The sequence below is a fragment of the Manis pentadactyla genome, chromosome 6 (genome assembly GCF_030020395.1).
Source record: "Manis pentadactyla isolate mManPen7 chromosome 6, mManPen7.hap1, whole genome shotgun sequence".
Taxonomy (NCBI): domain Eukaryota; kingdom Metazoa; phylum Chordata; class Mammalia; order Pholidota; family Manidae; genus Manis; species Manis pentadactyla.
The window spans coordinates 88,482,710-88,498,649 of NC_080024.1; the positions used below are offsets into that span (position 1 = coordinate 88,482,710).

Consider the following 15,940-nt stretch of genomic DNA (forward strand, 5'->3'; position numbering starts at 1 on the left):
GGTTAAGTAAACTACCACTGTACACAAGTAATTTTTATTATCAAGCAGGACAGAATCTTCTTTCCTTCTAACATATGATTTCCTCAAATAAGAAAAGAGTGACCTAGATTTAATCAAACACAGAGTATTAAAGTGAAGCTAGATTAGTACAAAATATTATATAAGATCACAAAAAAAACAAAAATATGATATTCAAATAAGTACAAAAAATCCAAATGAGGAAAATAAACTTTCACAGGATGTTACCGCCAAAAGGAAACATTTAAAACTCTTTGAAGTTTAGTAAGATAAAATTTAAGAATTGATATCAGCAAAAACAGTCCTTTGGTGGCCCAGTCCCTTGAATTTCCTGACCCATATTTCTTTCCTGCTGAAACAATCAGTGGGATCCTTCTTTCTGGTACAGCTCAGCAGCCTCAAACACATCTAGCTATAGAGTCAAACAAACACAAAAATCATTAACAAAAATTTTGATATAGTTGGCAACTGCTTAAATACTTTGTATATATACTGACTATCTGTCCTGATGGAAAATGAATTGTTTTGGGAGCTGGTTTTCCAAGAAACTTATTAAAAAGCTTGATATTTGCAAAAGTTCCTCTTGTCATTACAGCATCATTACCTCTTCGGGCTCTGTAAGAGCTGAATTCATGAGGGGTAAGGCTACAGGAAAATTATGTAAGTAATTTAATTTCAGGTGGAAAATAATCATGTACTACTGAATTGTAAAACTTACTCAAAACATTTTTTATTATGGATAATATCAAGTATGTACAAAAGTAGGGCAAACAGAACAGTGAATCAACAAGCAGGTGCCTCTCATCACATTGTAATAATCAAATCATGGACTCTGTTTCTTCCGTAATTATCCCCTATTACATTATTTTGAGGAAAACACATTTTAGTTGTATCTATTTCAGTATGTTCCTCTAAAAGATTCGGACTCGTAAAATACTATCCTGATACCAAAAAAAGCCCCCACAGTTTCTTAATATCAGAGAGCCAGTCAATATTCAAATGTCCCTGATTTTCCCCATGATTCATTTGTTGTTGGTTTGTTCAAATCAGGCAGGGTCCAAATATGCTTCATATATTCATTCAGTCAATCTCTTAATCTTCACATCTGCTTTCCCTTCTTGCCCCTCTTGTACTTTTTCTGAAGGAAACAGGTCACTGGTTGTAGTTTCCTGCATTTATACTGTGCTAACTGCATTCCCACGGTGTCATTCCCAATCCTCTGTCACTTTATTTCCTGTAAACAAGATGTCAGATCCAATGGCTTGATAATATTTGGGTTTTAATGTTAATTTGTGTAACAGGCCTCATAGGTCAAACATCCATTGGAGGCACATGATACCCAGTTGTCTCTTTCTGGAATGTTACCAGGGACTATCATCACTGTCCAGATTAAATCTTTCATTAGGGATTACACAACAGTGATACTCATCACTCCTCCTCCAACTTTTAGCTGGATAACTTCTATAAAGACAAATGTCCTTCATCAATGATTAGGTTATACTGAAATTCATTCCACATGGTAAAGACTGTTTACAAATCTATGACTGTTAAGTAATCAGATGGTTCCCTACCAACTTCCAGAGGTAAGTTGGTCTGTTTTTTTCTTTCAGTATTATTATAAACTCAGAGACTAAAATGCATGATTTAATCCATTCCAGTTAGTATTTTTTACTGATGCTCAGCATGTCCCATCTTTAAGCAGTGGCAGGTTCAAATTGGTTCCTGAGACCTTTTCACAGAAGCCCTGTAGTTTCTGGCAGCTATTTCTCACTGGGAAAAATATAGACATTTTCTAGACCCAAATTTGGAATCAATCATCTCTCCAAGAAGCACTGGTTGTTTGTACGGGTTTCCCCTCCTATCTGGAAGAGAATGTTCCAACATAACCATTCATAAACCAAAACAGCATCCAGTGCAGGGCATCTCCTGATTTCTGGAGGGTCACATCCCTCCACTTTTGCCATAGACCTACACTAGCACTTGCCTTTTTGCTAATGGAAAGAAGTCCAAAGAGGATTTTCACTTCCACGAAAAAAGCTGTTACCACACCAATGTAGGTCTTTTGTGAAAACAAAGTGGTGTGACTTGAGCTTCTGGAAAGCTGAGATACCTGTACAGTGCTATGGCATTCAGACACCATAATCTGGGTGTTAACGGGCTGGACTGGTCACCAGGACAGAAACAGCTAAGCATCTCAACAACAGCTAAGTGTCTGTTCGGCCTTTTATGTAAAGGCAATAAATATTCTAAATTTGTACACTTAAATGTTTTTATAATGGAGGTGGGGGTGGGGGATGGTTCATATGTCTATTTAAAAAAATTCTGATTTATGAGAAGTACTGGATTAAATATTCTAAGATCTGAAATTACAATAAATATAAAAACTGTATCTTGGAAAGTGGTGGCTCCTTTTTTTTGAGGGTTGGCAGCAATGTCACAATTACGACCAAGATGGAAATCACAACCAACAAATATCTGGGAAAAAGAAAATTTACCTTATTTCTCAACACTGTATATAAAAGCTAAGTGGGTAACAAACTGATTCATCTTCGTGAAGTTTTACCAAAGGCAGCTGCTATTAGTAATTTCTACCAAAGTACTTTAATTCACACCAAACTACAGTTAACTGGAAAGTAAGTTCAAACACAAAATTCACGACAGCACTGCTGAAACTACAGTAAGAGTTTTCAGGTTTACTACATGACAAACCAAGCCACATGACATGGTCTGTGTATGAGATTTCACTGCAAAGTCTTGTCATTCAAGCAGCACAAACACCAAGGTTGATCGGGCAGCATGTCCCACCTTCAGCAAACCTGTCTGTGGTGTCAGGATGGCTCTGTGACACCAGAGAGCATTACCATGCACAGAGAAATGAAATAATGTGTTTCTAGTTTCAGATTGTTATCTCCTCTATAAACGATCTTTACATTCATTGATTTATGTAAAATTTTAGACTCAAAAAGCAGGAATTCACTGTCTTTCCATTTGACACAGATCAAGCCTAGCTTCATGCACATGCATCTTATAGTCCACAAAAGACACATTTAAATTTCTAACTAGGGGAGGGTGGTTAGGGTAATTTGACAGGTCAAACCATGATGTCTTTTCAACAAAGAAAAATTGAAAAGAGAAGTCTTGCTTCCAATCAGTTGTTTATTTTGGCTACCCCTCTATTAGGGGTGCAATTTAAAACAGCCATTTCAGTTTCTAAAAACATAAGCAAAATCAGGTACAACAGGTACTCCAGTTACTGCGTAAGTCACCATGGCAAGCAGACACCTGTGACAGCAGGTACTTCCTGGAGGAACGAACTTGACCAGAAGCCTCTCAATCAGTAAGAAAGGAGACAAAATAAAAGCATCTGAACACCAGGCACACATACCCTCTACTGGCCAAGTATTTAACAGCAGCACTACTCCTCGCAATGCTTCCAGCGGGCGATATATGGTCTGTGGTGACACAGTCTCCCAGATGCAGTAGGACGTGGGCATTTTCAATAGACAGCAGTGAAACTGGCTCTTTGGTCTAAAAGGTAAAAAGTTAAAGGCATTTAACTCTTCATGAGTTTTTTTAGTTATAACAACATTAAAAAGATGAAACAGTGATAAAACAGTACTTAACAAGCTTATCAAAAAATGAAGGACATCTGATAGAAGTAAACTTCAAGTCCCATGGAAACAAGAGTGAATATGGTGCTTCTAAGGAATCCCACTGCTTATTTCCCATCTGTGAATATGGTTTTGGTTGGTGAATTAAAAGAAAGATAAAATGGGAGTCATAAAAAGAGGCTTATATAAATGATCAAGGGAATAAAGTATTTATGTTAAAATGAAAAAAATAGGTCTTACTGATTTAGAAATAAAGCTGACAGCACATTCTATAAAATCATGACATTTTGGATGGAATCAATAAAGATTTGCTCATCAAATTCCAACACACCGGATTTTTAGGAGCACTACCCTGTGAGTTAAGTTTCAATAGAAACTGAATGTCAAAATTTGTAGACTCCAAAAATCTAAAAAACTTAAAAATATCTACACAAGTTGCTAAAGAGAGATTGTGTGTGGGTATTGCTGTTGATCTTCAGAATATCGTCATGGACAAAAACCGCTACTTCTTTCAATGCACGTCCCACATCACAGTGTGATATTTTCAAACTACACTTATAACCCTTGCCACCTGCACCACCACCCCAGCAGTCCAGCCATCATCGCCTTTCCCTCTGGATTCTGCTGTCACTGGTCTTCCTGCTTCTACCCAACCTTCACCCCAAAGAAAGTCTCAATACAAAGAGCAACCCTTTTGAGTATGACACTCCTCTGTTCGAAACCTTCCCATGGCTCCCACTCCCCGTGTCACTTCACTCAGAGTACAAGACTACATTTTAACATTGGTCTAAAGTTCCCTATGTACTGGGACCTCCATTTCTGACATCGTTTCCTACCACTATCCTTATTTCCCATGCTCTAGCCACACTGCCCTCCTTGAGGCCTTTACCCTGATTTCTCCACCGGGCAGCCCTCTTCTTTGTCCAGATATATGGCTAACTTATTCACATCTTTCAAAGTTTTGCTCAAATGTCATATTTTCAACCACTCTATATAAAATTACAATCTACTCCCCAAATTTTGCACAATTGGTTCTTTTTACCCTGATCATATATATTTTTTCATTACCACTTACCACTTTTTAGCATAATATGTAATCTACCTAGTTATTCTGCTAATGGTTCACTGCCTTCCTCTCCCCATGAGAATGTTGGGTTTTGTTAACTGATGAAATCCGCATACCTAGAAGAGTGCCTGGCACACAGCAGAGATTCAGTAAATATTTGTTAAGTGAATAAACACTTTTTGTGCCCTCATATTTATATTTTCCATTATTAAAAAAAAGTGTGACTATATGTATTTACTTGTAGGTGTAAAAGACATCCCTGGGACGATGCTTAAAAAACTGACAAGCACTGGTTGCCTCTGAGGAGGTGAAGCAGGAGGCCAGGCATGGGTGAGACAGACTCATTGCACCATCTTTCTTTTGAAATCTGAACCATCTGAGTGGGCTAACAGAGCAGTTTATATGAAGTGTGCCCATATTCAAGATGCCAAATGTAAATGCTTGCTACATATTTCTAATAGGTAAAAAAATAAATCAATTCTGTTACTCTAAGCTATTCTCTCAGATACTAGAGATTTCCAGATACAAAATGACTATCACTCATTAAAACGTATGTGTTCAAAATAATGTAATCTAAAATTTTATTCTATTCAGAAAGCAGGATGTGTGAAATAAAGAAAACATCGACACTTCACTGAACTGCTGAAGAAATGAGACTCTTACCTCTATTTCCTCTTTTCATGTTTTAAACATGGACAATATAACATGCTCTTCCTCTATCTGATGAACTTCTTCTCGAGGAGGCCAAATATTTTGTAGGTAAATGTTCTTGCCAGTAGTGTCAGTACCTGTTTAAAATATTTTAGTATGAGATTCAAGACATTCACATCGCCAAAGGAATTATCATACAAACTAAGTAAATTACTCAACAGCAGACTGCTTTAGGCATAAGCAGCTGAAGGAAGCAACTATGCCCATTTTACTTTCTTCATATAAACACTGAAATGAATGACGATGCATTACACCAAGAGGTCCTGAAATGATCAAAGAATGGCTGATCTAAGAAACATTTCAAAAATATAACAGCCTCTGGGAAAAAAGTGTGCGCAGGGACATATGTATGCAGATAAAGGAAGAGATACCTAAAGGCTCGGTCTGGAAATCTATATTCACTGTACCTGCTATGGCATAAGCCACCCAAGGGTGGAGAGGCAAGATAGTTGGCATGGACACAATCACAAAGACGACCTTCAAAATTTTTGTTTCCAGATAAAACTCCACAGGTAACCAAATCACCCTGAAGAAAAACACACACAAACAATATATATTCTAGAGATGGTACAAATTTGGATAATTATATATACATAAACAATCTCAAATATTGTACTTCTGAGGACAAGATAACCAAAACATATTCTACCAATTATTACAGAACTATCAAAACTGTAAATAAACTAATTCCTGGTGTTATTCTTTGAGAATCATTTTAAGATTGACAGGTTACTATTCCCACAGAATATATATAGGTCTACAGAAATACAAATGTCAATATACATTTTCTGTAATTTATTAATAAAACAGAGTTCGTTATCTTATTGAGTGACACATTTTACCTGTTTGACTGCATTTAAAATGGCTTCCGATAAGGGTGCTGTGTTTCCCACACATGCTGAACATCCATAGCCAACTATTTCAAATCTGCATTTCAAAACAGAAATATGACTGGACAGAACGTCACAGCATTTGTGAAGACACGACAAGCCTTATCTCTTATTTCCACCTTTGTAATAAGATCACTGAAGAGAATATTCATGACAGATGGATCAACCTTCATCGGCATGTCTACTCCGGTTTCTGAGCAACCAAGCCTGACTCTCCCTCTCGGGCATGCAGCCTGCACTGGATGCCAACCATTGAAGTCCTGATGCTTAGGACAAGCCCTAGTCAGGATTGGTAACTAACTCTGCAGAGAGCCAATCACACTACACAAGAAAACTCCTCAGCTACTACTTGCTAGGAACATAACATAAGCACTCAAAAAACTGATGCTGTACTTCTGCCTGAGGGTTTAAACTACAAAGCCTCAAGACAGCCTGGCTTTAACAAGCTGACCAAAGCTCACCAAAGAGGCACTGGAGTTGGGTCCTCTGACAGGAACAAATCTTCCCATTCTTAACCAAAAAAAGTCCCTGACAAAAATCCCAAGATGATATAACTAAAAAACTGTAGGTAAAATCCTCAAAATTACCTCCAGCTGCCCTTCTAAAAGCAAAAAGAAAATCTAAAATGTATCTCTCTTGCAAAGGAATTGACTACTTATGTAGGGTATGTTCCAAAATAGACACTGAATATAGCTAGCCACAATTTATTTTTCTGATTATGTAAGAAATGTAAACGTATTTTCCCCACAGTTCAGGGACAACTTCACCTGTGCTTATTTAATAGACCCCAGCACATCACAAGCCCCAATCAAGACAATTTACTCAGTTAATAAAACAACCTGTAAGAGTTCACTCTTCCTGTCTTCCCAACTCATGGAAATTACACTCTACATGGTACCATGGCATATATGGCCGGCCACTGCTACTTGGTTTTACTTGTCCATTTTGTCTTTCCATCCTTAAACTCGAATCCACATTTCCTACTTCTGCAGCCAGCACACTGCTGCTGTGTTCACTGACTATAACCAATCTTACCTGTGAGTGACAGGGCCTCAAATATGTGTGACAATGGTGAGGTAACAAGTAAGCTAGAGCACAATTTTTCTAACTTCTTGACTATGAAGGGTTCTAGGAAGCAGCTTCCATCACTGCTGAGTACCAATGTCAGTGTAAAGAGGTGTAACTATCACTTACTTACCCGAGTTTACTAAGGAATGCAATACTCCACTGGAACTGAGGTAATGTGTAACCATCCCACTGCCTGGAGATAAACTCATTCTGATGTAAGGTTTAACATGCAGACCAGCTTGAACAGCTTTTTTAGCCAAAAGACCTGCACAGTGAACAATGATTCATTACGGTGATGTCTCTCCCTCCTTCCTCACATTAAAGGGGGAAGCGAGAAAGTATTTATTTAACAAGCCAATCTCCATCTCTTGTCAGGGTAAAAGTCCACACTCATGAATTTACTGTCATTATTTTGTCCACTCTATGCTCTTTATTTTTTTCATTTGAAACAAACCACAAGTTGCAGCAGATACACTAGCTTTACATTGTAAATTGTTCACGTGCAGCCTGATGTGGCATGCGCATAAATGGACCAAAGGACGATATGTAGTAATATAATGCACACAGTAACCAACGCATAGTGAGCCTTTTAAAATTCCAGTCATAATAAATAATAATTCAGCATGTATTACACATGACTTTTAACAATGAGTGGTTCTATGTGCATACAACTGATTTCATTTACAATCCTTACCAATCAACTTTTACTCTCAATGGACTATGGCACACTACTATGGAAACTTCACATAGATTATCAAAGGATTCGATTATTATACTTCTAAATTACCAGAAGCAGCAGATACAACCTAAAACTAATAGACATGCAAGTTATGATTTTTTAAAAATTTACCTCCCATGTAATAAAAACAAAATTAGTAACATAAATCAAACCTAGTCTCCTTGAGACCTAATGTTGAAGACCTAAAAATCTCATGAAGTTTCTCAGACACAGACACTGATACTCACGTGTGATATAGAAAAACCACATAACAGAAAAGTAAAAACTAATTTAGGAAAAGACTATGTATGGCCATAAAACACAACCTACCTGCAGAGAGCATGACAGATGGATTGCAGTTATTGATGCAACTGGTAACTGCAGCGACGACGACAGACTCATGGGACAGCTGATAGACACCTATTCATAGCAAATAGTGAAGGCATCATTCTGCTTTTCGGCAGCAATTTGGAAGCCTTTAAATCCAACCTATGTAAATTTGCACATAAATATAAACTATGCATTCTGGATACAAATAGGAAAAAAGACTGGCAGAAAATACAGCAGATCCTTGACATATGATGATGTGACACTGGAAGTTCTGATTATTTGTGAGTGTTGCTAAAGATTCATGACCTTTAGTAGTTAAGATTCAGCTAAAATATGAATTTGAGTAGTCACAATAAGAATTACTAGGTACAGCCAACTACCCAGAATGCAGGTATACCTTGGCTTTATTGTTCTCTGCTCACTGCTGTTCAGGTAATACTCAAGAGATGTACAAATTTTCTTTGTTAACAATGGCCCTGAAGATCTGCTTCAAAATGAGCCTGTGAACCTATGTGTATAAAATAGATGAAGCAAGACTGCCAATGAGTTAATTGTTGAAGTGAAGTACATGGGAATTCAACACACCATTTTGTTCCTCTCTCTCTCTCTCTCACACACACACACACACACACACACACACACACACAAAGAAATTTTAAGAAAGGAAGGCTCTGAAAGCCAGCTACTAGTTCTCAGAATAGAGAAAGTGGCAAGATTGAAGCCATGATTCTCAGAAATTCTGTATAAACCCCCAAGTCAAAGAGGTCACTTGTTACCAGATTTTGAGAATAATTAGTTACACAGTAGTGTTTTTCTCCTATTCTGGGAAGTCACAAAAGTCTAGAACAGTGCTATTCAACAGAATTTTTCTGTGATGATGTGAATATTTAGTATCTATGCTGTCCAACACAAAAGTGTTAACCACAAGTAACTATCCAGCACCTGAAATGAGGCCACTGTGACTAAGAAACCCAAATTTTAATTAATTTAAATTTTAACTTAAAGAGAGACAGTCAACCTCTGCTCCTCACAGTGGACCTGGGTAAACGACTGATCTATACTTTGGTCAGAAGGAAAAATGGGGCTGATGGTGTGTGCTGTAACAAAAAAACACAGCAGATTGACTTTATGGGTCACCTGGCTAGTTCTATATTACTTATTCAACACAAAGTGCACTGACAAGGATATCAATAGAGTGATCTACCTTTTCATTTAAGCAAGCTTGGAAATCACTTTTCATTTCTGTCACAGCAACTCTATCCTGAGGTCTTTTTGGACCACTGACAGATGGAACTATTGAATTCAGATTAATCTGGATCACCTAGATCATGGAGAAAAGGGAAAGGATTTAGAACTTTAAGTAAAGATTCTAACTTAAGGACTAATTTCTGAAGCACACTGAGTTACGTATTCATTCTGACATTCAACCCCAGAAATACAGATTTTTTTAACAACCCCATTTATGAAACATGACAAAAACTGCTAGAAGACTAGCAGAACAATGCACACACTGTCCAACATCAATTGAATAGTCTGTAAAAAATTTTCTGTTCCCCAAATGTTTTTTTTTCCCAGGAAGATGATAAACACTGTCTTCACAGATGTCTCTTGTACAGTGGATGCCTGTGGTGACTATCAACTTTGGCCTCTGAGCTCTAAATTCTCCCTTCTTTGCCTGTTCTGTGACAGTGGAGTTGGGCTCGTGAGCATTTACCCTTTCACGGCCAGTCGGTAGATGGTGCTGGAGGGACACAACAGAGAAAGGGTTTTTCATTTGCTGGTTCCTCAGTGTCTAGCTGGCCAGGCAGGCTCCTGCAGGTCACACTTTTATTCCTTGGTTCAAAAAATTATTTTTTTAGAAGCCCCACCTTCCACCTAAGTTTCTATTAATTTCTCTGGTATTTCTATCACTTCCTGTCATCCACTTATCCAGCGTATGTGCAAATTAAGTTTCCCTTCATTGAGACCTTCATGATTCCTCTACAACCCCGCTTGTTCTGAATGACCTTGACCACAAACCTGCTTTTCTTATGCCTTCATTTCTCGGCTCCAGGTGATCGTAGTCTTTGTGTTTAAAAGTGGGATTCATGAGTTTCTCTTGAAATCAATTTCTTGATGGGTTATAGCTTTATTTCTTAATATGGTCAGGTTTTTAATAAGCAAATGTATTCCATTTTATTTTACCACTACCACGTTTCTACTTACTTTTTCTTACTCTTTCCTACAATTCTTTCTTCCCTTCTTTGTTTTTTAATGTGGACAAAGCACTAGAGTCAATAAACAGTGGTGAAGTGGACCAGAAAATCCTCACAGAAGTTAGAAGACCCGACCAAAGCAAATTTACACCAATTCAATACCTACGGATCCTATACTAGCCTTCAATATGCCAGTAATGTATTCACCTATTTGCCTAACATGTTTCCTGAATATCTACTGTGTGCCAGTCAGTGTTCTAGGAGCTGAAGATGCAATGCAAAAAATAAAAATAAATAAAAATAAATAGTGCAGACACAAGTTCCTGTCCTAATGGAGCCTATGTGTACCTTCCATTTGGAAAGACAGACAAACCAGTACACAAATTAAGATTTCAAGGAGGGATACATGCTATCAAGAACAATACAGCTGGGTGAGAAAATGGATTCCCACCCCCCACAGAAAATATAGCTAACAGTTAACCACACCTATGATAACATCCTCTTGTTTATTTAGATCCTTGACACACTACTAGAAAATGAATGTTATTAAAATTAAGACTCCTGAAAGTGAATACTACCTACTTCAATATAAACACAAATCCTCAACAGATTACAAACGTTTGCTTAGATTGTAAAATATATTTAACATTTAAGACTGCATAACTGGATATCCCTTTCATAATTGTGGATTTTCACAAAATATAGACATTAACCAGATGCAGACATCATCAAAACTGGTATTTTGGGAGGATATTATAGTGATCATGAAGTAGAAAAAAATTAGAGTGCTAAATTAAGAGTCAATTTTGTACTTTAAATAATAAAAATTTAGACCCCATAAAAAGTTGAAAAATTCACTGTAATAGAAATCTATGTAAAATTAATTAATAAAATGAGACTCACATACCCATTAGCTTGTTAAATAGTAATAATGGCTAAAATTTATTGAGCACTTACTATGTGCCTGAGGCTGTTCTAATGAATTTGCGTTTGATCTTTAAAGAATCCTGAGTTAGATAGGATCTTCCTATCTTAGAGATGGGGAAACTGAGGCAGAAAGGCTAAATAAAGTGCCCAAGGTTACAAAACTAAGAAATTTTAGGGCTGGGATTCAAACCCAGGTGGTTAGGCTCCAGAATTTACACTCTTCACTACTACTTGGGTTATTCTGTATATACTTGGGAGTACTCAGGCGTTCCTGAATTATTCTGGTTATTGCTAAACAATTTCACAGCTTTAAGGTATGCTTCAATTGACTTGAGTTTGTCTTTGTCAAAACCTAAAAAGAAGATTAATAACAAAAATCAAGTAAGGAATTGTGAAATCTTTGGGGGTAGGGTTCTGCGTTCCAATGATGAGCAAGAAACAAATATTCCAGATTACATAATACTCAGAATAGATTTCTTTCCAAATTAATATTTGATATTATTCTCAAGAGTAAAGTTTACCCTTCATGAAAACACTACTTGCTAAAAACACCTGCCAGCCCTCACTTAAAAGTTAATCACTGATGATAAATACTGAGCAACTTCTATAAGACTCGCAAAAAATATTATTTGCAAAAGAAAAACCAGTAATAAAACCGAACATAATAAATTACTATCCACCATGAAGGAAGAAATCCATCACTTTCCGTAAACAATAAACAATATTAATAGTTAAAATGAAAGAATAAAGTGAAAGTTAAGAACAGTTTTACAGAGAAAAAGCAGAAATTAAAGAATTTAGATGTTGATATTAAAAGTTTCCAATTGAACATTGGGGTGGTTGTCTGTAAGCCTGATGAGAAGTAAAGTGACTTATGCAGATGGTCTTTCTGCAGGATTGTCACAGAACACATCCTCCAAGTTATAAGTTCTTCTCACAATGTAACAGTAACATTCCTCCAGCAAGGGGTGGGGTCTGTGTTCCCCCTGCACCAAAGCAGTGTGATTTCCAGAAGGCTGGCTGTCTCTGTGCCCTCGGACCACTGGATTCCTAAAGCCACCACATGAGAAAGCCCAGACCCATGTAGAAGCCACCCATCAAAATCCAGCTAGAAGAAATCTCAGCATTTTATGAGGACTATTCCCTCTCCAAGAATCCAAATGAATTATTCATTTTGCCATGTGACTTATAATAATCTTCTCCCAAAATGAAAAATACTAGAATATATTCCCCAAATATATGTATGATTAGAGATTAGGAGTTCAGCAATGATCTCTTTAAAAGAGGAAGAGGGGCAATTTAAAAACAAAACAAAACAAAATGAAAAAAACAGACAATAGGCTGATAGACACTGAGAAGTCACTGGTGGTTACCATGGGGGAGGAATTGGGGTTGGTGGGTGAAACAGAGAGTCACAAAATCTCAATCATAATATAAATTAGTCACAGACATGAAAGTACAGCATATAGTCAACAGTTCTGGGGTGAGCATTTAATGATGTATGTAAGTGTTGAATCACTGTGTTGTATACCTGAAACCAATATAAGACTTTATAGCAACTATGCTTCAATAAAAAAACAAAACTGTTTTTACTTAAAAAAAAGAGGAAGTGGATCAAAATAAGAAAAGAGGTCCTGCTTTTTAAAAACAAGGGGCCTTATGTAGTATCAACACATTGTGGGTTTTCAGGTACTTCTTATAATACATAAACTACTCAACATAAGAGTGGTAAAAACTCCTAGCTTACCAGGCTACAGAAGATTCAGAACTTGTAACCCTGTGCTGCTTTTCACCAAATCACGTGCTTCTTACTGTCAGAGCACTGGGTCCCAAACTCTTTGTCTGGTGACCACCTATTCCTGCTAAAAGAACAGAGGAGAATATTCTCAAGCTTGACTCCCATTAAACTGCAACCTCTGATCCCTAAGCAGAATGGAGGTCTCCATCATTATGGGGAAAAACAAAGCTGAAGGTAGGCAGTATAGATAATCCCTTTACGTTGCCGTAAATGGGCCCCAGGGAACCAGGAACAGACCAGAATCTGGGAAGTTTAATATGCATTTTATGCATTCTTTTAAAATAAGACAATTTCATGAATAACTAAATAACATGTACAAGAATAGTGACTTACTATAGAATATTTCAGAGACACACACTGGAAATGTAACAAGTTTATCCTAAATGATCTTGCTTCTTACCTGTATGTTCTAAATGTTTTAAAGTCACATTGTCAACAGGGAAAAAGCTGAGGATAGCACCATATTCTGGACACATATTTGCTATTGTAGTTTGATCCACTATAGATAATTGTGAAACTCCACTTCCAAAAATCTCAACAAACTTTCCAGCCACTTCTACTTACCTGAGGTGCTAATAAAGGGACACACATAAATACACAAAATCAGCAATAAGATAAGCATGGTTTCTTTGAAAACTACAAAATCTAATTTTTAACTCTTACTAGTGACGGTGAAGGAAAGAGGTCCACTTGTTCTTATGAAACAGGAACTCCTTCCGGTTTTGCAGGTGTTTTAAGATAAACTGTCAATAGAAGAGTGGTCCCATGTCACTGTTAGGACAGAAAAGGGCCTGAAAACTCAAAATGGCTAAGATTTACATTTTAATGTCTCTGAAATAGGGGTATACCTTAGACTCAATGGTGAGTCTGTTAGCTGGCAGTCTTTCTTAGCAGTATTTTAAATAAGGTTGTGTCTATCCATTAATGACATCGTAAATTGGATGAAATAGTAATATACAGATGAACTGTATTTAAATAAAAAATTACATGTTGGCTATAAAAATTCTTCAAATTCCAACTGTAGCATCACTAATTTCTACAGCACATTAAATTTTACACCACAAATATTTACAGCATCATTAATTATAGGTAAATTCCATTTTGATAACATTTAAGATGTGGCTTCAAAATTCCTTCTAAAATCATTTTTCTTAGTTTTTACCAAGAACCAAACAGCTACTCACCTGTTCTAAATTATGAAATGGTCTTGGATAGGTACAGTGAAGCAACTAGGGAGGGGACTAAGAATGAAACAGCCTTCAACCTGGGAACAATACTACGTCCAAACATCTCAGAGGTGGTAGTGGTCACTTAATCCAAACTGCTTAAGATATAGAAACTCAAGCCTAGGAGAAAGATGTTTGTTTAAATTCATGAAGATGAGAGCAATACAGATTAGATATACCAAACCAACTTCTACTTTCACCAAATTAATGAGGTACCACAATATACACTGTGAAAACCAAGAGAAAGTCAGTCCTATGAAGACCATGAATAGAACCTCAAAGAAGAAAAAGAATTCAATAAATGTACATGTATGTAACAGATTGAAATTTTCTATGAACTAAAACATCAAAAATAGATCATAATATTGCTAAGAAAAAATACAGCCAGAGGGCTCTAAAGGCAAGATTAATTCTCAGTATGTCTTAAAGAAAGAATTGATTCCTCTAAAAATATAATGGCATATTCCTTTTCCTTTGGGATAACCGTACAATTCCCAATTTAACTTTGTGATCTTTTGGTACAATACATGGAATCAATCATTTTTCCTAAGATGTCAAAATCTTTTTTAGAGGTGAAGCCAAGATGGCGGCGTGAGTAGAGGAGCAGAAATCTCCTCCCAAAACCACATATATGTTTGAAAATACAACAAAGACAACTCTTCCTGAAAGAGAGACCAGAAGACACAGGAAAACAACCAGACTACATCCATACCTGCGAGAACCCAGCACCTCACGAAGGGGTTAAGATACAAGCTGCAGCCAAGTGGGACCTGAGCGCCCCTCAAACTAGCTCCCCAGCGGGAGGAGAGGAGTCAGAGAGGGAGGGAGAAGGAGCCCAGGACTGCTAATCAGCCAGCCCTTGCCATCCGCACTGGACCGCAGACAGTGCATGCGTGGGGTGCTGGATACTAGGGAAAAAGGACAGTAAGATGTGTGAGTAGGTCCCGGCAGCCGGTGCCCCAGGGAAAAAGAAAAGCGAGTGCTTTTTGGAAGTGTTAAAGGGACAGGGACCACACAGCCAGACGGAAGCGTCCTGGGACACTTAGACCTGCAGCAGGGAACTCCGGGCACCCTAAACCCCTGTATAGCAGGGCAGGTCAGACAGAGGGCCCTCACAGAGATAAACAGCCTCCCGGCCGTTTCCCCTCCAACGCGGCTCCGCCATATCAGAGCAGCTGCCCGAGGCAGGCCATGCCCACAGCAACAGCAGAGATAAACTCCATAGCGGCCGGGCAAGAATCAGAAGCTGCGTCTGCATGCAGCTGCCCAGCACAAGCCACTAGAGGTCACTGTTCTCCCAGGAGAGGAAGGCCACAAACCAACAAGAAGGGAAGTTCTTCCAGCCGTCACTCGTGCCAGCTCTGCAAACTGTCTCTATCAAA

At 37.7% G+C, this 15,940-nt stretch overlaps 1 pseudogene; it reads right to left on the reverse strand.

The window, feature by feature from the left end:
* Nucleotides 1-242: 242 nt before the first annotated feature.
* LOC130684197 (iron-responsive element-binding protein 2-like) lies at nt 243-14,824 on the reverse strand (annotated as a pseudogene).
* Between the last annotated feature and the right edge of the window lie 1,116 nt (nt 14,825-15,940).